General features: G+C 41.1%; 1 protein-coding gene across 2 annotated transcripts in view; it reads right to left on the bottom strand.

Moving 5' to 3' along the window:
• Positions 1–26,040, bottom strand: part of DENND2B (DENN domain containing 2B) — a 151,770-nt gene that overhangs the window by 89,911 nt on the left and 35,819 nt on the right. For both annotated transcript variants that reach the window (XM_053944692.1, XM_053944691.1), the window contains exon 2: positions 25,898–25,985. The gene's annotated coding sequence lies outside the window, so the exon portion shown is untranslated. The remainder of the gene's footprint in view (positions 1–25,897; positions 25,986–26,040) is intronic.

Raw genomic sequence — 26,040 nt, forward strand, 5'->3', positions numbered from 1 at the left:
AGAACTCCATCAGGAATACCTGTTCTCTGGACTGGGGTTAAGTCCACAGTCCCATCCAAAATTTCCCTCCCTATAATCCACAGCCTGTTTTCAACCAAGTCAGTGACCAATCTCTCTGCTAAGCTTTCACAGCTAGGTGGCAACTTTAATTCTAGCACAAACTTCCTACTATAACCAGCAGCAGTGGTGAACTTGGTTGCCATTGACCCTTGCAATGCCAAAACCACCGTCTCAGCAGTTCAGTCCCCACTGAACTGAACTGGTACTCCTGGGAAACTGATGTTGCAGCACTTCCTGGAGGGGAAAGAAGTTACCTTCCCCAAGCACTCTGCCTAAAGCAAAGACACCTCTCCATGCACCCTTCACCCTCCTTTCCTTTTTTTCTGCAACCTAAAATGCTTTCCCCTTTTCTGATGTTCTTGTTCTTTCCTATTTTGTGCCTTTATTCTGTCTTCTTCGCCCTACTTTATCTGCTTATTACTTAATTTATCTTCTCTCAAGCTATTCTTCCCCCTCTCCTTAATTGAAAATGGGCAATATCTGATGGAGAGAACAGACCTCACTTCAAATACACTGCAGTCCAAACCTAATGCCTGAACTAGGTAAGAACTTAGGGCTAAGCTCCTCTATTACCCTTAGCAATCCTAGGGTAATCACAGCTTCCAAACTGGAAGGAAAACAACATGAAAATCAAGGAAGAAGACATTGACAGAAGGAGGTATGAACAGAAAATGTCTGTTATTGAATCAGAAATTAGTCTTTCCCTGTGTAGGCTAAAGAAAAGGTTTGATTTTTAAAAATACATTTACTATTTCAAGCTTAAATATCTTGATTTGAGATACCAGAATAAAAAGGGTCTACTCAGAAACTATGCCCAACATATATCACAATTCTTTGGTATTATTCTTCCTTTGTTCTTTCCCTTCATCCTCAGGATTTTTGCATAAAACCAACCATTTAAGTCCCAGGAGCTCACCTGTTCCTGTTGCTTACTCCTCAGTGAAGTCATAATCCTCTAATAGCAACATCAACACCATTTGAACAATAATGAATTGCTTCTTGTGACACAAAAACCAAATTATAAATTTGCTAAGGAATGACAGTTGGATAGCTTTGAGAAACAAATATTCTTTTCCATTAATATCTCTTGTGTCACAAAGGATACAATAAATGAGAAAATAGAGAGATGAGAAATAGAGATGAGAAAATGTCCTTTGGTATTTCCCACAGGGTGTGACCAGTCCCTAAAAACATCCCAATGCAATTCACAGAGTGAACAAACAAAGACAAAAGTCTTAGTAAGTCTTAGAAGGAACTTTTCAGTTGAGCTGACACCCATGACTGAACACTCCTCACACCAAGGCTGACTGACAAAGCCTGCCAGACAGCTGAGAAGCATCCTGGCTTTGCAACTGCTGTAGGTTTTGATTTGTTAGAGCCTCATCTGAAGCAAAACACAGGTCACAGCCATCCTACAGAAGCTGCTGTGCCCAGAGTTGTCAGCACACCTCCCTTCCTGACTGTCAGGCACATGTGGCTCCCACTCAGAGCCCTGCTAGAGTAAGAATTGTAAAAGTATTAGCAGTTATAGGCCTTGCAAAGTGTTTTAATGAACACATGATGGGAGGAAGGGCAATCATCTTTGGATACCTCAGTAAGTTCAAGAGCTGACCTGTGGTGATACGATGAATCTCCTTCTGGTTAGATCACTGTGTGTTAGTGACTGTTCTGAGCCAGTATCTGCCAGAAGCAGTTCCTGTCCATGATACCCAAGCTGGAAGTGCTAATGCTTCCAGTGAAGAAACTATTAATTTGCATGGACTGTCTCAATATTATGATATAACGCACCCTGGGAGGATGAGGTATGGGTTGGAGACCTCATGGATGTAAGTAGAAAACACTGGCTAAAGTTGTCTTGGCTTGTACAAAGATATGAGAACAACATTGGGTCTGTCTCTTTAGCTCTTGGCAGTTACCCAGGGAATCTGTAGAAAGGCACACAAAAGATTTTAACTCCCCTAGAGAAGAGCTTAATTCCCCTGCATCCAAAGTACATCCAGAAGTGAACCTGGACACAGGCATTAGCAGCAACAAATGGGATGGCAAGTAAGTCCATTGTTTGTATTAGGGATTTGTGCAGGAACCTTTCAGGAAGGTATCTGTTTACATTTAGAAATTATGTTCTTGCACTTAAAGCAACATCTGCAAGATGTAGAAGCGCTGAGCTGTGTTGGAGCTCTAACATGGATTTCAGTTATAGTCTTAGGAAACCTGTTTAGAGGCAAGATCTGCAAATTCAGTGCCAGAGATTAAAGCCCACCACCCACATTCTGGCATCTGGCTGAATGGCCCATTTTCTCAAAGGTACTCCTATTTTTTCTACTACCTCAGGAATCTATCCAAACCTCCAAATATCACTGCTGTACCAGAGATGGAGGCTTAAAACTGGCCTGATTTGAGGCAATGAGCAGCTCTCTCATGCACAGTGGCTTTCTGATTCAGATTCCCTTCATGTCTATGAACACCTTGGCTACTGCCTCCCTCTCCTTCAAACTCTACATGTCCCAAGCCAAAAGAAACAAACCCAAGTCCCCTGTGCTCCCAGGATGATAAACTGCAATGAGGTGTGAGCAGCATGACTGAAAGGTGTGTCCATGCCCTGCCTAAGTTCCCACTTCAGACAACTAAGTAAAGAATGATCAGAGAGAAGCATGGAGCCAGAAAAATGAGTGAATCCCAACCTCCCTCCTAGCTGCTGAAACAGAGGATGTATGCAAAAGAAGCAGCAGATAGGAGGGGTGAGGGCCAGACAAACATCAGAAGAGTTCAAGACTGCTAGAGCAAAGGTGAGGTGAAGGATACCTAACATACTATGAGAAAAACACAAATGGGAAACAAGAAAGTGAAGAGATTTTTTTAGAAATATGAAAGGGCAATAAGAAACCCCAGGTGGGAAGAGAAATACAGTCCCCTTCTTCCCCTCCACATTGGGAACACAGTCTGTGTCCCCCAGAGAAAGCAGCCCACCTTTCCTCATGCTCCAGGATGTTTTCATTCCATGGGTAAAATCTTCCTCATGGAATAAACTTGGAATTTTTCCTAAGATACTTTAAGAAAAATGGATCTGCAGTACTGACATGAGACTTCACCAAAAGAGACAGAAATTGCTGCAGTCCTGCAAAGCAGGTGCAAGCCCATGAGAGTGAGAAGTGCTCAGGGTCTGCATAGCTGATAATTCAATACATAAACTCAATCTCAAATCTAAATTCAAGTCTTTGAATCCCTGATTCATGGGTAGAAGCCTATTCCCCCCCCCACTACACAGCCCTGCAGTGATTGCAGAAGACTTGCAATCTAGTTCCTAGATTCCTGCAATTTCTTTACAGAATTGGTTCTAAGGGAGATTGGAGGAAAAACAGAAGAGGAGAAATAACTGAGAGAATATTGGCAGAATGACAACATAGCAGAATGACAATAACAAACTAAGCACAGCAAACTACTTCTTATCCCCTTTGTTAACAAAATTATAGTAGGTATAGCAACAAAAAGGGGGGCAGGGAGGAAAAAAGTCTGAGGCACTTCAATATCCCCAAAGAACAGAGCTTTCTAATATGGAAAAAACAAGATTTATGGCACCAACAGCTCTTACAAGACTGTGCTGTAGTAGTGCACAATGGTTTCAATTAAAGGCACCAATCATTAACCAGTACAGCTGGGCTTAGCAGCTGACAGGCAACATCATCTCTTCCAGTGAGCCACAGCTCCTTCAGGCACTTCTTGCTGTATGATGTGCCCTGCAGCCCCATTCCTGGTGGAGTTACCTCACATTGTCTGCCAAGCCCTGTGACAGAGTGACTAATGTCACTGCTCAACAGAGACATCTCCTGTGCTCAAGCCTTTGTGCCTGCATCCCTCTGCCAGCCATCACACACTGATATCCCTACAGATGCTGCCCACAGCACAGCCCTGCACACTCAGCAAGCATCTCAGGGAGAAAAGCATTTCAGTTCCCTGCTGCCTGTGTGTATCTTCCTTCTCAAATACACACACTTGCAAGCTCAAAGAAGGGAGGAATGTCTGGCACTTCTGCGGTGACCATCTGGCAGAAGCACCACTCCATTTTCTGGCAACTTGACCAGAGTCTTAGAACAATTATTTCAGTTCTTGATTCAAGTGCTGGAGACAGAAGATCAAGTTACATTTCTCTCCAGCCATCAACACTAATTCAGTTTTCACTAAGTCAGCCTTGCTGGAATTTCACTCTTCCACACTAAAACCAAAAAGAAAAAAAAGGAAAGTGTGACTCTGCACTGAAAAGCCAGTAGAATAAACATAAGGAATTTCAAGAGTTGCCCTTTGTACATATAAAAAATGCCAGTAAGATCCAGGAGAGAAGAAACTGTTTCTTCCTAGAAAGGACATTTTTATAAGATAAAATGCTGAAGAACTGGATGTATTGAAAATTACATGATATCATGGTCCTCAGCAATATCCCCTGGCTTTATAACAACCATGTAAATAAGCTTTCTTCCCTTACTGTCACAAGCTGATTGTGAGTTGAAGAGAGTACCTTCCCAGCTATGGCTCAGCCTACACCCATGGTATATGTATGTATACCTATACACAGCCATCAGCAGAGGCGCTTTTCCCAAGGAAAGATTTCAGCTCCCACAGCACTGACCTTTGGCATCTGCATGAAAGGAAAGTTTCAACAAACCACCACAAGCAAAAGTGTTATAAATCACCTTTCATCAGGCCTCCAACCACTAGCCAGAGAAACAACTGGAAACACTTAAACCTGTTTTAACATTCCTTGTAGGAGGAGGCAGGGAAACACGTCCCCATCCACCCACTGGAGCTGATTGTAGCCACCAAACCACTCTGGACAGTGGCTCCTGCCAATGGAGTTTCTGTTGAGGATTTCTGCAGCAGCAGCCTTTCCCAGCAGAGATAGAAAATCAAGCAGCAGCCACAGAAACTCTAGCTCAGTTCCCATGTGCGCTGCATCCAGAGTGGCAGGAGAGAACCACAGGGGTTTAGAAGGAGGCAAACAGAAACAAATCCACAAACAAACTGTGAATGATATCACATCTCTTTTAAACCTTCACATGCTGGGAGATGGTATTTGATGATTTGAAAGAGCTTCTCTTCTTTCCTTTTATGAAAATTATTAACATGCAGCTGTCTACATGACATGTTGGAGACTTCTCAAGAGACCGGCCGCTGTTGCAAAGAATTCACACTTCTATGATAGGAATTTCATAAATGAAGGCACTAAATATCTTCCCAGATGCAGGCTTGAATAGACTCACTGTGCTGGAGAGTTCTGCTGAGGGAACAATCTTTCTTCACAGCCCGCAGAGCAGGAGTAAACCTGACAGAGAGAAGCATTACAGCCTGAACTGCTTCATTCTCAGACTGGGGAGAGAGAGACCCACAGGGGCTGTCAGAAAGCACTGCCCCTGTCACATTGGCCTCTGAAGAATGCTCCTAAGCTTCCCAAATCCCACTTCTCTGCTTGCAATCCAAGTCTGAACAGCTGTAGTGCCAAAGAGAGCACAGGAGAGCGCAGCCTCAGAAAGTATCAGGTAGAAAATGTGATCTCATGCCCTTACAGTCAGCTGGATGTATCCAGGAATAACAAGCAGCCAGTGTGTGCAGGAATAGGGTCCCATTTCTTGTTTCCAGGTTGGCTGCAGTGCCATAACGTGCTACCACTTATGTTTAACAATATTGAAACAAGTAACCTTAACTTGAAATATTTGTGTGAAATCATTAATTTTATCCAGACAGCATTTGGAATATTGCTCCGGCACCAGCATTTCTACTCAAAGTTTTAGCACTGGTGTTCCTACTTTAGCTCAGTTCAAAACTGTGAGTAAAATATAATTTAACAGCAATTTGATTTTGCAATGATCTCATTGAAAAGGCATATGCAGCATTGCCCTTGCAACACAGAAACAACCACAAGATAAGCCTAAGGGACACAGATTAACACTCTGATCAGATAAAATTTCAGTCCCTTCTCCCTTGCAGGGAATGTTTTGGCCTTTTGCCAAGCAAAAAGCATTCCACACACAGTAGGGTAAATTTGGTATAGCACCCATATGGAAACATCTTCTTCACAACAAGGCTAGGGTATAAAATCTGAACACACATGCTTCTCTTACTTTGAACATGAGTGAGCCTACAGCAGAGTTTGACTCAAACTTTCCCCATGTCATCAGAGTCCATATTTGACCAAGTTTTAGAATGGCACTGGCACTAAAGCTGGAATTAATTTTTCTTTTCTTCTTTCCTATGGTTATAAGCTGAATGTAGCAGAATCCAATTTGGATCTGCTCGCTATACAAAAATATTTTTATTGTTTCTTTCAAAGTGTAGTTACTGTAGACAATAACTCTGCATCAATCAGACCTTCAGAACTGGACCTGACTACTCACAACAAAAATGTCAAAGCAGATTTTGCTATGATCAACTATGGAACAGCCTGAAGTTGTGTCAGGGAAAGTTTAGACGTGATATTAGGAAAAGGTTCTTCACTCAAGAGGTCTTTGGGCACTGGTACAGGCTCCCCAGGGCAATGGTCACAGCACCAAGCCTGACAGAGCTCCAGAAGCTTTTGGGCAATGTCCTCAAGTAGCTGGTGTGACTTTTGCAGCGTCCTGTGCAGGGCTGGGAGTTGGACTCCATGCCCCTCATGGGTTCCTTCCAACTCAGCTTATTCTCTGATAACATATAGGTCACTTAGTGAAAGGGAAAACTGCAGTTCTATTCTGCTTTCATACAGTTTATGCTTATGCAGTTCTCACCTTAACTCTAGTTTCAGACACTCCTTTGCTACTGCTCATAGAGGGTGATACCAGAAAGGAAACTACAGCTCAGACTTCTCTCCTGTTTCCTATTCCTTTCACTGTTCCTCCTTCAGTTCAGGTGCATGCACACTCATCTTCCCAATACCAGGTAACAGAATTTAAAAACGTGCATCTACAAGTAGACAAATTGTTACAGATAGAGGTACTGCACACACAATAGTAAATTAAGTAAATAAAGTGATAGTAAACTTCACAAATAAAACTTCTTCTCCAGTAAGTAAATTGAGCAGACTAAAGTATACACACAGAGTATACAAACAACACTTTCCTACTAAAAATTCCATCATCACAAAAGAAATAAATCTTTTAAGATTAAAAAAAAAATTCTTCAGAAACACTTCAGTATCAGCTTCCTGTCAATGTATTTTCACTTGTGTTTGATTAATGAACAAATAAAAACTTTCAAGACAGATACTAAACAGTTTTGTCTGGCATGAAGTCTGCATTGCCAGATTCCATGTGGTTTCCAGTTGGTACCGCAAACTTGGCCACAGTTCATTCACAACTCAGTCCTAGTGGTCCAAAAGGTAGATAAATATCTATGAACATTTTTGTGGTGTCAGAAAGGTGATTTGTATTATAGAGGCAGATAAAATTGTACCAGTGCCCAGTGGACAAAAGCTGACTGACAGCAGATTCCACCCCGCTACAACAACAACAAAAAAAAGCTTTTTGCAACTCCAAAAGGTAAAGATTTATAAGATTATGAATCCAGTTCAAATACCTTTTGTGACTAGCAACTAATCTGACAATTTAGGGATGAGATGTTCTAACTGATAATTTGTGTTGAAATTTGTAGGTGTTATAAATTGACCAGGATTCACAGGCTCCTATAGAGCATGAATTCCTGAAGCTTCCTGATGGAACAACTACCTCTCTCTTCTAGTGTGTGCCTATTACTTAATATCTGAACTCCTACCTCATTCTCCTGAGACAAATAATTCTCCCACTTAACCTAAAGAAGAATGCATGGTCGGACATCCATGTGCAACAGGTTTTCTTTATCCTATGTTTTAGTTGCAAAAGTCATGTTAAGAAGCTCTTTTCTTATCCTAGGGAATCTAAAGGTATGAAAAACATGAAATTTACTTTGGCTGATTCTTCACAGTAGCTGTGTTCTAGGTGAGGCTCTAAAGAAAATGTATGTGAGAAAATGGTTTGAAGTTTGAGGGCTTTTTTTTTCAAACTGCAGTTTAATTTTATGGCAGCTTGAAGGTATTATCTCTGCTCTTTCAGACAACTGCATTTCTCAACTCTTTGATCAGTCTTTTCATCAAAAAGCCAATAAGGTTGGAGTTTCTGTGTGCGTGATAAATTCACCTCATGCTGTAACAAAGCGTCAAGCAACTACTCCATTCAATTCTCACAGAAGGGAGTTTTGTCCCTTCCAGTTTTAATGGGAAAGCTGGAGCCACAACACAAAAAATGAGAGCTCTTTGGAAATGCAACCACACCCCACTCATATTCTGCTCTGTGCCCCAAGTCCCCACCCATAAATATACAACAGAGGAATACCAGCTGTTGAAGCTTTGTAGATGGCAAATCCAATATTGTGCCATTTTGGACTTTCTCCTCAAAGGATCGTTCCACATGCCTTCTTTTATAAGGTCAGGATTTCTTGTCTTGGGAGGATTGATATTTGGGCATGGAAAATATCTGTGGGCATGAACAATGGGGAAATAGCATTTATAGACTGAAATAAAGCCTTTCCAATTTGTGGAAACAGCTGGAGGGAGGAAAGAATCATATGAATAGCTTGTTTAAAACTCAACAGGCTGCTGACAGCGAGTCCTTTCAGATGCCCACTATGGTTATGCTCTTACATGACAGCACAACATTTAAATCTAAAACTAAAGGTGAGTCAATGCACAGTGATTTACCCAGCATTTTGTTTCACTGCACTGAGTTTAATTAATCCATCCTTCCCCTACACATAATTTGTGGGGAGGGAAGAGCTGTTTCTTCTGCATCTTGTGTATTTCATGGTGCTGTACAAGTGCTAGAATGAGCATTAATTTTCAGTGCTGCTTTAAGCAGACAATTCATTCAACACAAAAGTAATAAGCTCAGCAGTCAGTCCAAGGGATGGCTGCACAGGAACCTTCAAGAGAGCATCTGCTGAGCTTCATGTTTCCTAGAAGTTATTTCACTCCTGCCACACACAGAGAGGCTTTCAGGTTGCAAAAGGAATCTTGTTTCTTACAAGAAAAGAGGGAGACTTTCAGTGTATGCCATTCAATACGTTTTCAGAGTAATTCCACAAGTGAATGCCCAGTGAAAATAGACAAAAAAACACAGAGCCAAAATACCACATGAGGAAACACCATAACAATCTCATTAAAAGTATTACAGAAGCCTTTCAAAACACTGTCAGCAAGGTACTTTACCCATGTTAAGGAGAAGCAAATACATTTTAAGAAATTTTCTTTTTCTATTGGAAGAAGTAAAAGCTACTTGCCAGCTAAATATTTTCCTTCAAAGCTACCCTCCTTCGGCCAACCCCTGTTAATCATTGTGCTGCTAGACAAGATTGCTTTGATGTCCACAGATCATACAGAAAATTTAAGACAGCAAGCTGTCTGAATAATTCAGTGATAAGGTCAAGGTAAATCAAGGTAAAAAGTGTTTACTCCATTCTAATTTAGTCAAGAGTTTTACTTGTTTCACATAAATTTTATCTACTTTTAATCATTTTATTTTATCTAGCACTACATAGTGCAAAACTTCTATTATTACTATTGCCTGACTTACCCAGTCACCTGGAAACTCAACCATCTAGGGAGAAACAAAGACTAAATTAGAAATACTCTTCTCTATAAGGAACAGGGAAGGGGAAAAGAAGTGTTGACTTTGATTGAAGGGGTCCAATGGCCCTCTTCAGATTAGCCAAGCAACTCAGTACTCTCATTGAGTACTCTCTGAGAGCCTGGGCAAAACATGGGATTTCGGGGTTTGTTAGGGGGTGAAAATTAAAGTTCTCTTTGGGCACTATAAACAACAAAGAAAACCCACACTTCCTTTATCAAATGGATCCCCCAAGAACTAGTTTCAGCAGAAACTATTATTAAAAATTCTTTTGGAAAATATTCAAGTCATGGTTTATGAAGAGAAAAGCATTTTAAAAATACACATTAATGCTTCCATTAAGAAACAAAGAATAGAAACATGCAGACAAATAACTATTTAAACGAACACTTTGGCAACAACAACAAAAAAAATTTAGTACATCACTTAACAAATGGATTTGACCCAGATTCCTACCCCCTGTTTTAAGACAACATTCTTGAGAAGAGTTCACAGGCTGCTGGTACTACGAATTTATCTCAATTGTGTTACAGCTTTCAAAGCATCAGTAAAAGACTTTCAACATCCGTTCCCACTGTGTTGCTGACACATATTCTTACCAGTAAGGGCTATTAAAAGAAGCAGAACTAAAACTGAAAACAAGAAAAAATTTAAATCATAATCAGCAATTGAAGGGAAGGGTGTTTCTTCTACATACTAAATAAGAGACTTGAAGGATCTGCCATAATAGCAATCTTGGCTTGCTCTCCACTTCATATAGTCCCTAGTTCTTGTGACAAGATTGATTTCAGTTAAAATTCGTGTTTGCTTGCCTTTGGCCCACCTGGGCTGTCTTCACCTTCAGGTGATGACACTGTCATGCCATTTCCTTTATTTCAGTCTGAAAAATCACCAACTCAGCTGTGTAGAGGGAGCAAATCTAACTGCATATTCCTTTTAATGAACATTTTTATGGAGATAGTGGATGAAAGTAGTCTCAAGACACTTACGTAGTAGTTCATTAATAAGCTCTGTACAACATGATGTTGTTTTCTCAACATTTATTTTAAAAAGTATATTTTCATAGAAGCGCTGGCATTGCGCCAGCGTCAAACCACAACATAGCTTACGTTAACACCCTTATCAATTCACTTTCCAGTTGCTCTACTGATTCTAAATTTCTCTCTGTGGCTCTGCTACTGAGCAAAAGTCAAAAAAGAACAAACATGCCACTTCTCTGAGTCTATAATAGAGCAATCAGAGTTATCAGACTGCTCAGTACAATCTTTCACTTTTAAGCTCCAAGACTCCACATGTCCTTTTCCTCCAAGTTGGTTTATCATGACCAGAATCACTGACCTGAATTTTCCTCTTCTGGAAAACATATTTGCAATTTCCAAACATGCTATAAAAGTCAGGAGTTGGAAAGGACCCCTGAAAACCATCCAGTCCAAAACCCCTGCTGCAGGTTCACCTAGAGCAGGTTCCACAGATCTCATCCAGGGTGGAGTTTGAATATCTCCAGAGGTTTTCTTTGCTGGAACAGTTGTTTTCGTATGTCCTTCATATTTGGGTACCTGAACAATTCAGTCCATCTGATGTTACAAACTAGCTGCTGGAGCTCTATCACAATTTTCTCCTTGAAATAAGAAGCCTTGTTATAATTCTCCTTCTAATTCTTTCCAATTATTAAAAAAATAAGAGTAAGTGATGTTTTGAAAGACTGAATGAGCATCCTATTTGAACAAAGGTCTTTCACCTCCTTATTAATCAGCAAAACCAAGACTAACACTCTGTCTTGTCAGTTGAAATGAAGAAACTGCTACACATCAATAAACATTTCTCAGTCAAAGTTATAGAAGCATCTTTAAATATCCAAGTGAGAAAGAATACATTTTTTAAAAAATAAGTTTCCAGTTAACATATGTAAAATCACACCTCGAGCTTTTTCCCCTAAGCTTTTCTTTTTGCATCTCATTTTTGTTTATGTCAACATTCTAACATAAACCATCTGAGAGGTTTAAAACTAAACAGATCTAAGCAGTGGGTGAAACCACAGTATGTTAACTGACAGGAGGTTTTGGCTTTGTCTTCATCTTTAAGTATATATTACTCAGCTGCTGTTTCTCTGCAGCAGGGGCTGGAACATTCACAGACTTCAGTCCAAGACTCCTAGTTTCCTATTAGGTGATGCTTAAGCACGTTTTTTATTGATTTGGTTGTTTCTTTAATAAATACACCATTCTTGAATTCCATCTTGCCCATCAGAATCCAACCAATACTAATTGACACTGCAGCTGGTGCCCTTCACTGAACACTGATTGTTCAAATGACAGCACACATGGCTGTGATGTCACTTGACAGCGCTGTCCCCATCTGACAGGCATCAGAGCTGGGACAAAGATGATGAACATAAGACATGGCTAGCAAGAAATTAAGGTAAAGCAGAAGAAATACAAATATGATATCTCTTAAATATTAGCCAGTTCTCCTTCAGCCAAATATAAAGCTATTTTCAAAAAACTATAATATTTTTCCTATGGCATATAATCCACCGCCAACTCTAGCGCAAGAGATTTTGTCCGCAAACAATCTGAAGAGTGGAAGAATGAAAGGTTATGAAATACATATCCTTGTCTGTGCTGGAAACAGCACAATTCCAAACCAGAGACTAATGCTGAAATACAATCCAGGGGCTGTGCTTCCATTCACAAACTGTTCCATTTGAACACAGGGTCTGGAATGAATTTTATCCTCATGTTCAACCAGAGAGCCACAATTTATTACAGTGCTGCACTTTTCAGTTTCAAAATCATATCCCTAACATTTTTTTTCTGCCAAGTCCAATGGAGATTAGCAGACTTTTCAACCAGGATCATCCATAAAGAGAAAATACAGCAGAATCCGACTGCCCAGAGACATGAAGAAGCAAGTCCAGTTATGTACCACGTGGCTAAAAGAAAAGAAAACCTACTGTGCACACACAACTTCAACAGGAATTTCTGAGCTGTAAAGGCATCATAAAGGTCCTTTCCTTAGTAACAGCATAAGTGGGATCTCAGATTTTTAGTTCAGTAACAGCATAAGTGGGCTCTCAGACTCTGGCTCTGCCTTCAAGTTACCACTAGACTGTCTGTGCAGCAGCCCAGCTCTATTACTCCTGTGTAAAATCACAGTAATGCTCTCTGACAATTTCAAAACATCTGCCCCCCCTCCCGCCAAATAACCAGTGCTTCCCAGTCATTGCATATTCTGCAGCTAAGATGTGCCACAAAGGTACAGACTTATTTGCATCAGTTAAAATTTGAGCTGTTTCAGGACTCTCCTTAGGATTCTCTAGGTAATCATCACTCTCTGATGTTCAAATTAAAAGGAATTTAGGATTCAGCAACACTGGTATGACCAATTTTAATCTACAGGGTCACTGCTTTTTGCACCAGTTTTCTACAGTTTTCCAGAGTTTTAAAATATTTCTCTGGCAAAAAGGTCGCTCCAAAAATTGCAGCAGAGCTGAAAACATTTTCATTGATACTTCTCCACATACAGCAAGATGATAGAAGCATCTGCTGCCAGTATACAAAAAGGTGAAAGCAATTTAATTACAAAAAACATCCAATCAACTTCTGGGCTAGAACAATTTCCTCTTCTGGAAAAAGGGAAAGGAAATTGGTGACTTGGTCCTTCAGCCCAAGGATGTGATCCAGCAATCCAATCTGTGACTTAGCATGTCATTTTTAAATACTAATTTTTCCTCACAGATCTTATTGCACCAGAAATCTCTAGTTTGATCATTATATACTCCAGATTTCCACAATACATGGAGAAGTAGAAAGTAGACTTCAGTTAACATAAACCTTTAAAGGAAGACAAAATTATGACAGCCATCAGGTACAAAAGCCTTATACTGTAAAATTTATTAATCTGTTAACTATTAACCAAACCAAATATACCTGTAAAAAGCTTTCCATTTGATAAGTCAAAGCCACTACCACATCTCCTTTGCGTGGCGTTCATATATTTTATCTACCTGGTCACCTAATAGAACAGTCTAGATCCCTTCAAGCCTTCCACCTCTCTTTGACTGACACTGAGCAGTCATTTGACAGCATGGATGGCAATTAAAAATGAACCCTGCTTTGACTAGAGCTGCTGTAGAATATCTTTTTAAAACTCATCTCTGGGTAGCTCTGTTTGTGACTAAGAAACATTTTTAACACAGCAGCTAATAGCTCCAATGAGATGCTTCACCATCTATTTTGAAAGGCAATGTGCCAAGAGAACTGTGGTGCATTTTCAATCATCTCTTGGCTACTGCTTCTTCCAAAGTTTCTGTCCGAAGACAGCCAAAACCAAGTTCTGTGAATCACTGCTTGAATGAGATCTAATTATTCAATTAGTTTTGATGCCTTTCTTCCCTTGTTTCTTGACAGCTGTGCACACCTCTTGCCCTTCAGGGCATTTGTCCACATGTCTTTCCCACAACTGGAAATGCAGGCAATTTCTTTCCCACCCATAATAGCTTTCATATTAAGAAGGGGAACTGAATACAGTGTCCTGCACATTCCCTTTGGATATAGTCCTTTTTATCTAGGGAGAGAGGAAGAGTAAAAATCTGTATAATCACCTACTCACAGACGCACTTTGCTGGGACCTGATCTGCTGCTTTGCATACACCACAGTTTTATTGCAACTCCCTCACAAAGATATTTGTCACGTTTACTTTTACCTGAATACATGAGATTATTAATAAAGCCTCAACTATGAAACTGCAAATATATGATCAACCTAGTGACTGTAAGTGGGGGAAACTTAACACTTAGCTGTGAAACATGAACTGCTTCATAAAGTGTGTTGGTTAGAAGGCTTTGATGATGAGGAACGAGGAATAAAAGAGAAAAAAAATCTCTTAATTCTCCACCTTACTCTTTATGAGTCACACTATTTTTTGTTTTGCCTGCTACTACATTAATGCAAAAAAAAAAAAAAACACACATAAAAACCTGTTTCAGAGCAATGTTGTCTGCTTTCTCCCTGTATAGCTACACACAAAAGAAACAGTAATGAATGGTGTAACATAGATTTACAGCAAATTCCTTGCTATCTGTTCATCTCAGTCACTAAGACAGTTGCAATGACTCAGTTGCTTTTACAGGAATACTGTCTGGGATTCAGACTCATTTTTCTGGGAGAAGATTTTCAAGGTAGAATGAAAACTGCAAGCTAGGATGCAGCCAACTGAGAAACAAAGCACTTTTTCACAATTCTGGTTTTCCACTTCCCCAACTGAACTGCCAACAGGAATGTGCTGGTTGTAGAAAAACAACAGAAATGCAAACTACCCATTGAGATACAGGATAGAGAGATTTTGTAAGTACTGCATTTTTAGCCACAGATTTGTGACAGGACTGGGAGAAAGTGGCAAGTAAATTGATATGCATTGACTCATTCACCTTTGCTTTTAACCAAAAGATAGTTAATGGCTCTTGAGAATCAAAATGTGTGTATCTCTACAGGAGCTACAGCTAGAAAAAGGGAATATTCTACTCAGTTTAACAGTGGTGCTTATCAGACCTGAACTTTACTAACCCAACTATTACACCACTACCTCAGAAACACAATAAGGCTTAACATAGCGAACACTATACAAACATTACTGAAAACGTTGGTCTCACTTGAGTAGTTTCTCTTCAAACACTGTGGCAATTGGAGTTTGCTGTGATGTCACCCAGACAGTTTCTTACACCATCCCTGCAAAGGTGCAATAGAAGACATACATTGCTGGGACTGGCTGTTACCAGGAGACAAAGAAAACTTTGAAGTAAACTTCATAAGTCACCTAATGCTTCATTTTGCTGTAGCTTTGCAAAAGAATATACAACGTGATTGGTAATGCTGCACACCACTGCTGCCAGCAGAGCCTACATACAGAGGTCATGCCTAATAAAATGGTTGTCAGCTCCTTTTGATTGACTGTCCTCAAATGTTGCCTTTTCTACTTTCAATGCCAAAAAACACAACAGAATTTCAATCTTGCATAGAAATACTTCATTCATTAAGCAACACCTTGTCCTTAAGAAGTCTTTTTCCTCTTACTCAAAAGAGAGATTTGAATTTGTTAAAAATGCAGAACAAAGGTGTTCCCTCACCAAATACCCAGCTGTGCTGAGGTGCATAGCATCCTTTGAGAACAAACCCATTTGCATCCCTTGTCTTTCATCTTCCCACTGACTGTGCTTGGTGTGTCATAAAGTAAATAGGATTATCAAATGGTATGGATTATAAGGGACCTTTAAAGATCATTTAGTTCCAACTCTCCTGCCATGGATAGGGCCAGCTTCCAGTATCCCAGGTTCCTTAAAGTCCCATCCAACCTGGCCTGGAACACTTCCAGGGATGGGGCACCCACATCCTCTCTGGGCAACCTGCTCCAGTGTCTCACCACTCTCTCAAAAACTAGAATTTATTATTTACAAATGAAAAATTTTTGTCAGAGACATCCTGATTCCTTTTTCTTTAGCATCCTGAGTGTAGCACCAGGATTCAACTCATGACATTCTGATGAAAAGACCTAAGTTCTACCACTTCAGGTAAAAAAAGCTCCAATATCTGCCAATATTAGCAAAGCTGCATCCTGTCAGCAATGCCCCTCAGAGATGGACTGAATGCTTCTAATCAGACCTGATTCTATTCAGGAAAGGTCAATTATGTATCACAGCATATACCACAGCATAAGTCACAGTTGAGACAGCCACTGTGCACAGAGTATCATCATACAAATTCAGAAAGCTTCAACCCACACAGAAAAGCTTCAGAACAACCCACTTCAGAAAGCTTCAACCCATACCTCATCAGAAGGCTTCAAGCATCTGCCCATACAAAGTAACATCATGTCACACCAGAAGGCTGCAAGTGTCTACCCTTCTTGTCCTTCAGCCCATTGCTCATGCACTGCACCTGTGTGCCCTCTGCTCCCTTTGGTAGATGGTCAGTAACATCTGGGCACTCCATGGCTCATTGCTGTCAATGCTGCTCACCTGCTTTTCACAGCTGTACCCACTGGGGATGAGGCTCAGCCGCAGCCCCACTCCCACTTCTCACAAGCTATAAACCTACAATTATGTTCTACTTCAAAAATCCCTCCTCCTTTTTATTAGTTATGTCACATTATCTTATTTATGCAACTATTATTTACCTTCTTTTATCTTCCCTGCATAGGAGGGGAAAATCCTGCTATTACAAATCCTTCTAGGAATCAAGACTGATAGGTACACGATAGAAAGAGAGCTCTCCATGTCTGTGATTGTATCCTTTTGTTTTCTCCATGTTTTACGTATGAGTGTGATTTAGCATACAACATAATAGATAACCTACAGATAACAAGTGGTTGCAGTCTGCTGCATCTTGTAGTGTTCACTGAGTAATTTCAAAGGGAGATATTGGTTGAATATAAATGACATGCTCTTGCTCTTTTTTTTTTTCAAGTAACTGCAAGAGAACAAGTAGGACTGCTCACCCCACAGGTTCAACCCTGGCCAACACAGCTATCTGAATTTCTCTAACTGTTCTGCAAAAAAGTCAGTTTGATTCAAGGGTGTCCAAGCCTCCCTGTAGCACCTCCAGTGGTGCTTTGATCTGCCAGAACTTTAATCTGGCATTTGGAGATTACATTGTCCCCAAAACAATGAATAAAACTTCTTAACAAATGGAAAATGTATTGAGTCAGCACTGGTTCAGCCCTACACAGGAGGTACTGCAAATTGCAGAGAAATGTAGCCAGTCATGGCTGGTTGCTTCACACACAAAGAGCAGTCAGTCAGTAACAAAGAGCAGGAAGAATAATTTTCTCTCCTTATCCATATGCTTTCCTGACTAGGGCCCACAGGGGATTTGCTGATAAAACACAACTTTGTCACATTTGTCAGACCTGAGGCTGTCATGGAAACATAACTGATGGGACAATCTTTAATGAGCCACTGTCACAAGGGCAATCTGCCCAGGGCAAGAGTTGCTGCTCCTGTTCAGCAGTGAAACAGCCCAGCAGGTCCCAGTATCCCCCCACTGCCACAAGTGTCCTGGACTGTATTGTTTTGGGAACACCATGTATCCATGACAGTGAAAAAATCTTTTGCAGGATTCCTCGTCTACAATGATGGGTCAGTTTGCTTTTAAATCAGATCATAAGGAAATCTTGCAATGATAAGTGTTGAAATGATAAGCTGAGCCAGAAGCCTGGGTTTTGACTTTGCTAGCCTTCTGCCCACCTCACAGAAAAGCCAGCTCTCATCCAGAAGAAGAATTATGTTTTAACAACATTCTCTCAACTCCTTCATAATATCAAGTAGCTTTTTTATCCCCTGCCATGTTCCTCCAGCTATTTCCTAGCATTTCACTTTTCCACCCAGACTCAGGAGCAGTTGATTGTTCCCTCACTGCAAGCAACAAGTTTCTCCTTTTCTCATGACAAATCATTTTTTTTTAATAGTAAACACTTTAATGCTTCCAGAATCCAGCATATCATTTGGCACCAATACAGGTAGTAAAAACTCACCCTTCTCAGGAACCAGTGGCAGCTCACTTTGGAGTCTGTCCTGTCACTGTGTCCTTGAGGAGCTCCTGGGATGCCAGATCTCAGAAGACAATCAGCCCACGGGCACTGCTGCTGTAGCCAAGATCTCACCAGAAATGCAGCTGCCAAAATGACATTACAGACCTGATACAGTTCAGCAAGAGGCTGGTACACAGGAGAATTCACCTAATGTGGCCTGGTTTTGTACATGGTAATATTGAGGTGGAGAAAGAATAATTTATTCAGGATTTCAGGATATCTCACAGCCTGACTGAAGCAGTCATTGCCTGACTCCTGGAATCTCTGGGTAGATGGCCACTTTTCAATCAGCCTGCCCTACCTAGAACAAGAACTGCAGATTTTCCAGAAAAATCATGAGAACCTTTAGCATAATTCCACTGCCTTCCTCTACCTGAGGATCTCACCCTACTTTTAGAACAGGTAGTACACCCATTATCAGAGTCACAAGGTTAGGAACTGCACTGAGAACTGCTGATAAGGTGCTGCAGGCTGATGACCTTGGGCTGCCTTCTGAATGCCCAGTTCTTGCAGATGTTATTGATCCCAGGAGGCATCCTGTGCTATTGCAGTACATGGCACCAAGTCAGGCTGACATTTGTTTACTGAGTCATGCCTACATTTGTTTTCTGCTGTCCCTACACATCAGCCAATAGTAAATAAACCACAGCAGGGACCTCAGCTCATTATGTGTTTCAGCAGAAACCTGGATAATATGTTCATAGGAGAGGAGAGCATCTAAAATCTGGCAGCACATTCTACTGTGCTCTGAGATTGGAGCAAAAAAAGGCTGATGGGGTTCTCTGCTCAACCAGCTTGGATAGCAGCCCCCACACCATGAAAAGAGCTCCAAATATGTGGGCACAAAATCAGTGTTTCTAAATGCAGTTAGTTAAACCTCTGCCTTCATCCAAACTTTACATGTAACAAATCTCATTACTAGGGGCATGATTTTGCCTTCCTGTGCCATGCCTCTCTTCACTCTGACCGTCTATGGCTCCTGCCACACTATAGTCTCCTACAGGAAGGTCAGGGGGAACAGGCCCATGAAAGGAAGTGACATTTCAACATTATAGCAGAGGCTTGATGCTGAAGGAGGCAGAAGGCCTAAATGGACCATTTCCAGGTACAGGACTGGCTCTCCTTCACTGAAGCCAAGGTCAGGGAAAGAGTATTATAACTGTGCCTCAGCTGCCCAGGCTGTGAGCAATGTCTTGCTTACAAGTGGCACACAAGGGCAGTGCTTTCCACAGGAAATAAAAGGGGTGATCAGACACCACTGAAAAACCAATGTCTGCTCTTAGACCTTCATATCCTTCCAAAAGCCCATCTGCTGCCCTGAGCCTGAGTACAGCAGGGTCAGTACAACAGTGAAGCCCAGTCTGATGCACAGGAGAGCAGCTCTAACCCGGAGCATCAGCTGATTACACAGAGCATATACATTGTCCAAAAGTAGTTTTATTTTCACTCTTCCCTCTGAAACCAACTTGACTCTTCTCCAAAAACCAACATCAGAATGAGTCACTTGAAATTATTTTTCAGGTGGCTTTTTAAAGGCTGAGTTGCAAATATGGCCCCTGCCCTGTGACAACATGCCAGGAAACCCCTGGGAACTCTCCCAGAAAACTGTGAGGGAATGAATGCAAAACAGGCTGAGCTGTTCATCTTCTCACCTCCCCCAGCATGGGCTTGAACATGTTGACAGCAGGGTGGTATGAAGATGGTTTTGTCCCCTACAAATCTTTTGGATAAACAAGATTTTGCTCTACATCAGAAATCTCTTTTTAACATCAGTCAATATTTTCTTGGCTTGCTGCTCTTGACAGTCATAAAACAGCTCTCTCTGGAATACGCCATTCAAATTAATCAGCTGTCAGCTATTCTTTTAAAACTAATAATAGAAGTTCTGCATGACCCTGTGAGAGACTGAAACACAGGAATGTGAGTTGTGCAGCTGCAAATGTTTCTATACTGCTACAGCTCAATTTGCTTTTTGCTCTCTAGCAAGAAGGCATAAAACAGCATTGTAGGGAACAGGTTCTGGATTGTCAAAGTTGCCCAACTGTCCTCAGCGTGCCCCATAAATGTGGTAAATGTTTAGTGACACCTTTTAACTTTCAAGGAAGCTTTAAAGACAGGAGGGATGTTCTGGTCATAAACCAACAGGCTCAGCTGGCCCAGGAGCACAGATAATTTGATGGCTCATATCCTTTGGATGCCAGCTGCACAGGGGATGCCAGACTATGCAGAAGTTTTAGCCTCCAATTCATCTTCTTGTCATCAGACTGCAACAGGATGGGCAAAAAGGGTTCCAGGAAGAAGCCTGCCTCTGAGAGGATTGGGAAACAGGACTCCCTTGATCAGCCCCTTGACTACAGCAGTTTGGCTCCAAGTGGGCAGAGAAGATTAATGTTAGATGAGGCTTGAATTCAGAATAAGAGCTGGCACTGGAGGCAAGCCAACTGTGCAACACTCCTGTAACTGCTTAGGGGACTCTGTTGTCACAAGAAACTGAGGAACAACTGGGAGGCTCTGTTTCAAAAGCACGCAGGTTTGCAAAGCCTGATGAAGGAACAAGAGCAGCACCTGCTTCTTCCAGGTCTGCCGAAAGCTAGTACTACCTGGGGACTTTGCTTCTACCAGCAGTGGGTCCATTTTCAGCCTGAAAAAATAATTTTAAAAGCCTCTCAGGCTTTTAAGAGAAAGAAGCAGTTTAAGTCCCAGACCGGAAGCCTTAATTATAATGGATTTGTGTGAAAATTGCCAGATCTTGCCCTGCTCTGTGATCAGGGCTGTGCCAAGAGTCTGCTTTGTGTCACACTAGCAACTGTGCTAAGTTCAGCAAAGTAACTGGATCAAAGATGCACAGCCAGAAGAGAGATCACTGATTAGCATTAATGAGAGCCTGCCCTGCAGAGCAGAATGACAGTGCCATCATGTCCAGGTTCTTGCTGTAATTAAAGGCAGCCATACCCATATTTGTGCAGCAGTGTGAGCTGCACAGAACAGATCTTTTTGTGTGCCATATTTTACACCTTGGGAAGTTGCTCATGACCAAAAAATAGAACATGAGAGGAGACAGCTGGGAACTGATTGTTCATACTGCTGGAATTGAAATTAACTTATAGAAAATCAGGAAAGATTTGAGCATCACCATGAGCAGCTTTACCAAACATGCAGCACCATTGTTTTCAATCAATTAATTCTACCTATAATGGGCATAAGGTTACAGATGAAGAATACTGATCTCGTGTTCAAGAATTTAATGGTACATCTGTCTACAACACCAGATGTTCTGAAGATAAACCTTCAACAGAAACAAAGAAAACTACAGGGTTTTTCCAATGTCTCACAGACTTTCCTGAAGAAGAAAAATAGAAAGGACTTTGTAGTAATCTAGAAAAAGGAATAAGAGCAGAAACTAGTATTGATTTGTAAAGACAAAGTCAGTCCTAGGCTTCTAGATAGCCTCAGCTCATTTGCAAAGCAGTGTATTTCTAAGTAATAATGACAAATGCATCAGGGTAGCAGTTAACCTGGAATTGACCTCAATAGACAATACAAACATCTGCTGTCAGCCTATGGATAGAGGGAGTACAAGGATTTACAGAAGAGAGGATCTATGCAAGATAAAACAAGCAATTAAAACACTTACTTCAGAATATAAAAATTACTCTGTAGACAGTCATGAACAAAGAACAAAAAAAATTCTACTGTGTCCCTTCACTTTCTTTCTAAGTACAGTGAGACAGAAAGCAATTAATCCCACCAAAGAACCTCACCAATGTCTCTGGAAAACTCAGAATCATGGACTATCCACAGACAGAATATGGACATTCAGCCACTGGCAGAAACATGGTGGACACCTGGGACCAGTGAGGAGATTTATATCCAGACAACACAAAGCAACTGTCTTTGAAATAGAGACATGAATGCACTTATAAAGTGACAACTTCAGAAAGCTGTAAATGCTGAGCTAAGGACCTGTCCAGAGGTGCTGTGTTGAACACAGAGCTGTTACACCTGCACAGACTCCACCTGCCTTACCACCTATACCAGCAGCCTTCCTGAACTGCTCACTCTCACAATAGATGAAAAAAAACAATGGATCAATCTTGTCACAATTGTAGTCAAATATATTTTAATTTTTATTATTATTTCCTACTTGTAAGGTATACATAGCATAATGTATGAAAATTTCATTTGAAACCATTCAGAATGCTAGAACATATGGAAATTATCTTAAAAGACCAAGGGAATTATGCCTTCTAACACTGTTCAAAGTAACTTGCAAATGCTACAGCAGAGACCATTAAGGGAAATGTCACTCAGCCAGAAACTCTAGGAGAGAATTCACCAGGCTTCCTGCTGCATCACAGCAAACAGACACCAAAAACCCACTGTTGCCTTTGGAATACGCAGTTTGGAACACCTTGCAGAGATCTCTCAGGATTCCCAGGATGATCATCTGTAAAATGTAAGCACTTAAAAGCAGCAGTTCTAACATTGAAAATCATTAGATTTGTCTGTCTTAGAAATTTCAGGGACTAATAGCATTTTTCCCCTCAAATGAACCTTAAAATTGGGAAATAATCACAAGTGTTCCTTCTTAAGGAGGGAGATTGTAACGAACAAAGTTCCCGGTGCTCCCGGGGATTCAGGTACTCTGGGCGGGCAGGGCCTTCCTAGTTCCCATGGCAACACTGGAAGGGCTGCTGGGTCTAGCTGAGTACCGATATTGAAATGTCAATTAGCTAATTGCTCTGTTTGTTTTCTCTAAACTACCTGGAGATAACCTGCCTCCCCCACCCACACTGCCATTCTGGGACTAAAATGCAAATAGAAACCCTTGGGACCATGGGAGCGGGTTTTTTTTAGGTGATAAAGACACCCCTAAATAAAGAACTAAACATAGTAGAGAGGGGTAGACAAATGCCCTAGCTGAGGAAGAGGGAAACACATCCCCTGATCGACTTTTGCCCTGTCACCATCACCTACAAAAGGCAAGGCTAGAGTAGGCTGTGGGAAGCAAAAACAGAGATGGAATTTCCTGGTGTTGTCACAAGGGAAGGAGAAGGGACAGCTGTTGCTCTGGACTTCAGTGACAGACTCTGCACGCCTCCTTCCCTTTCGGCTACCCGGGAAAGCTACAACAGTGGGGTGAGCTCCATTCAGGCCCCCTGCCCAGCTGATCTTTTTAATAAAGAGCTGAACATTAATAAAGGCATTAGCCCTGTTCATTTCAGAGATGGTTCAAATTAGCACACCAGTTCCACAGATATTTAATTTCTAGTCAAAAATAGCACAAGTATTTCTTATTAAACTGGTCCCAGCCATCAAAGAGATGATTTTTTTTTCCCCAAACCAGGCTCTCGATATTTGCTAACAATAGTATTTACTTATGGAATCAAGCTGGTAGGCAAGAGGTGGCAAGAGGTGGACACAAAGCATTAGCAGTGCTGATGAGCCCTCAGTTTGCAGATGACAGCTGTCAGCTCTGCTCCAACAGAGCCTGCTCCTCCTGCATGAGTGCTCTGGGGTAGGTCACAGCTACAACAGCATTTTTTCCCTAAAGTCTTCCTGGAACTCCCCTCTGAAGCACAGCCCTATAATCAAGGAACAATTTGCACACACATACTTGTAAACAACAGCCATTTGTGGGGAGGGAGGTGGATAGAAGGATCTGATTTCCATTCTTTCCCCTCCAGGAAGGTTTGAGGAGAAAGTGGAGAACAGCATCACCATCATCTCCAGCATGTGCTATTAGCAGCCACGTGAAGCCAGTCAGCAGCGTCTGGCGTTGTTTGGAGAAACACAAAAGACCTTCTATTTGCAAAGTTCAAGAAAGAAAAGGCAGAGCCTGTGGCCTGGTCCTGCAGTCAAAAGACTGACACAGAGGCTGGGAAGTTCTCAGGCAGAGGCTGATCCCAAGCCCTTTGAAGTTGACGGGACAACTCCCATGGACTCTAGCAAGCTTTGGATCATGCCTGAAATGCACTGAAGGGAACAAAGCAGCATAAAAGTAGAAATGAGCATCTCCAAAGGGGAATTTAAACAGCACAACGGTGACGTAATATATTCATCACAGTTGCCGATAGAATGTGGTTTTGTGATGTTTGGCAAAGTAGGATTATATTAAGTTTTTAATTATTTTCATTAGTATACAACAGTTATACGCCCATTAGGTATTTTTCTGCTTAAAATGCTATGCAGGATGCTCTAGCATTGAGTGTTTAATACAGCATTTAGCAAAAGGAAAGCTGGGAAGAATAGTCCCTTTCAAATTGCTGAAATTATGAATTTTCTGCTTTCTTTCCCCACTGTCTTCTCCCAGAAAGCCTGGCCTACAGCTATGAAATACACAGTCTAGGACTGAAAACCTTATTAAGAACAATGCTGCCAGCATCATCTATTCATGAGCAGCCGCTTGAGAGAAGGCCCAACCCAGAAGAAACTATAGCAGCACATTCTCCAAACAATTACTAAAGGATCCCAAGTGCAGGGAGGCTCCAAAACCTCTACTTAATTATAGTTTAATTAACTTTCTGATTAAAGATGAATATAGGAGCATTCAAGATGAAAGAAAAGTCCTCTGATTTCTGTAACATTTCCATAATAATTTTCTTGCATATAGGAGTAATCATTGCAGTGGGCTTAAGCCTTTGGTGCTGTCTGGGTCCTAAATGGTATTTTCTGGGAATTAATTTGTTACAAACTTTTTAAAACACTTCTTGTAGCCTTTGCACAAGATTCAACAAAGAGCCAAAGTAACTCCCTTCCCCCCTCCCACCCCAAAACCAAAAAATGCAGGATGTTTCCTCTTTCCCTGGCTAATAGAATCCAACTGTTGCCGCATGACATCATTCCCCAGAGTTAGGGAATCCAAGCTCACTCCGGCAGTCTCGGCTGGGAGTAACCACCACCACCAATAAAAAAAAAATTAAAAATCAAACTTTACAATGGGAGAACATAACATTAAAAAGGCAATTTTTGTTACCTGAAATTTGGAGCATTTCCCTTTCCACTCCATTCTCAGATTTGTATTTCCCAGACAAAACTCTGTGTTATTATCTGAGGCAATCAGAAAACCAGTTGTTTAGTGTCTAATACCTGCTGTGCTTCCCATAACTCCTTCATTTGACCTCTTGCAGCACTGATTCCAGCTAAAATGATTGCAGAGAACACAGACTGGCCAGGCCAGTTGTCATGGAGATCTCTCTCCCCCCTCTTTTCAGAAGCGGGCACACACACACACACACACAGATTTAAACAATTCTGGGAGGCATCTACAAAACAGCATGCCTTTTCATCAGCTAAGTTTTGAAACATTCCACCCCTCCTCCAGCCCCTCCCCAGAGTCAGCCCAGGAAACTGAGATTTGGGCAGGAATTGATTGTGGAAATTAGAGATATTGCCTTCTAAAAAAGAGAAAACAAACTCAAAACTTGTATTTTTTTTCCCCAGAAGGAAAAAAAAAAAAGATATTTACTCACCAAAGCTTTGAACTAAATGTAAATCTATCACATTCAGACCTGCAGGCTATTTATCTTTGCCTGACTACTATATGAATTTGATATGTGAAAGCACTAAAGCTTTGTTGAAATACAATCATGCAGATTACAAGAAATTCTGCTGGCATGGCCTGACTGCTTACCTTGCTGTTCTCCCAGTACCAAGCCAGTGACTTAATTAGCACAGGTATTCATAAGGTCATGCAGGACTTCCTGTATTCTTTCATGTTTCTGTAATTAAGAAGATAATTGGGCAAGTCAGAAACATGCAGCTCAAATAAACAAA

The sequence above is a fragment of the Vidua chalybeata genome, chromosome 6, assembly GCF_026979565.1.
Source record: "Vidua chalybeata isolate OUT-0048 chromosome 6, bVidCha1 merged haplotype, whole genome shotgun sequence".
NCBI lineage: Eukaryota > Metazoa > Chordata > Aves > Passeriformes > Viduidae > Vidua > Vidua chalybeata.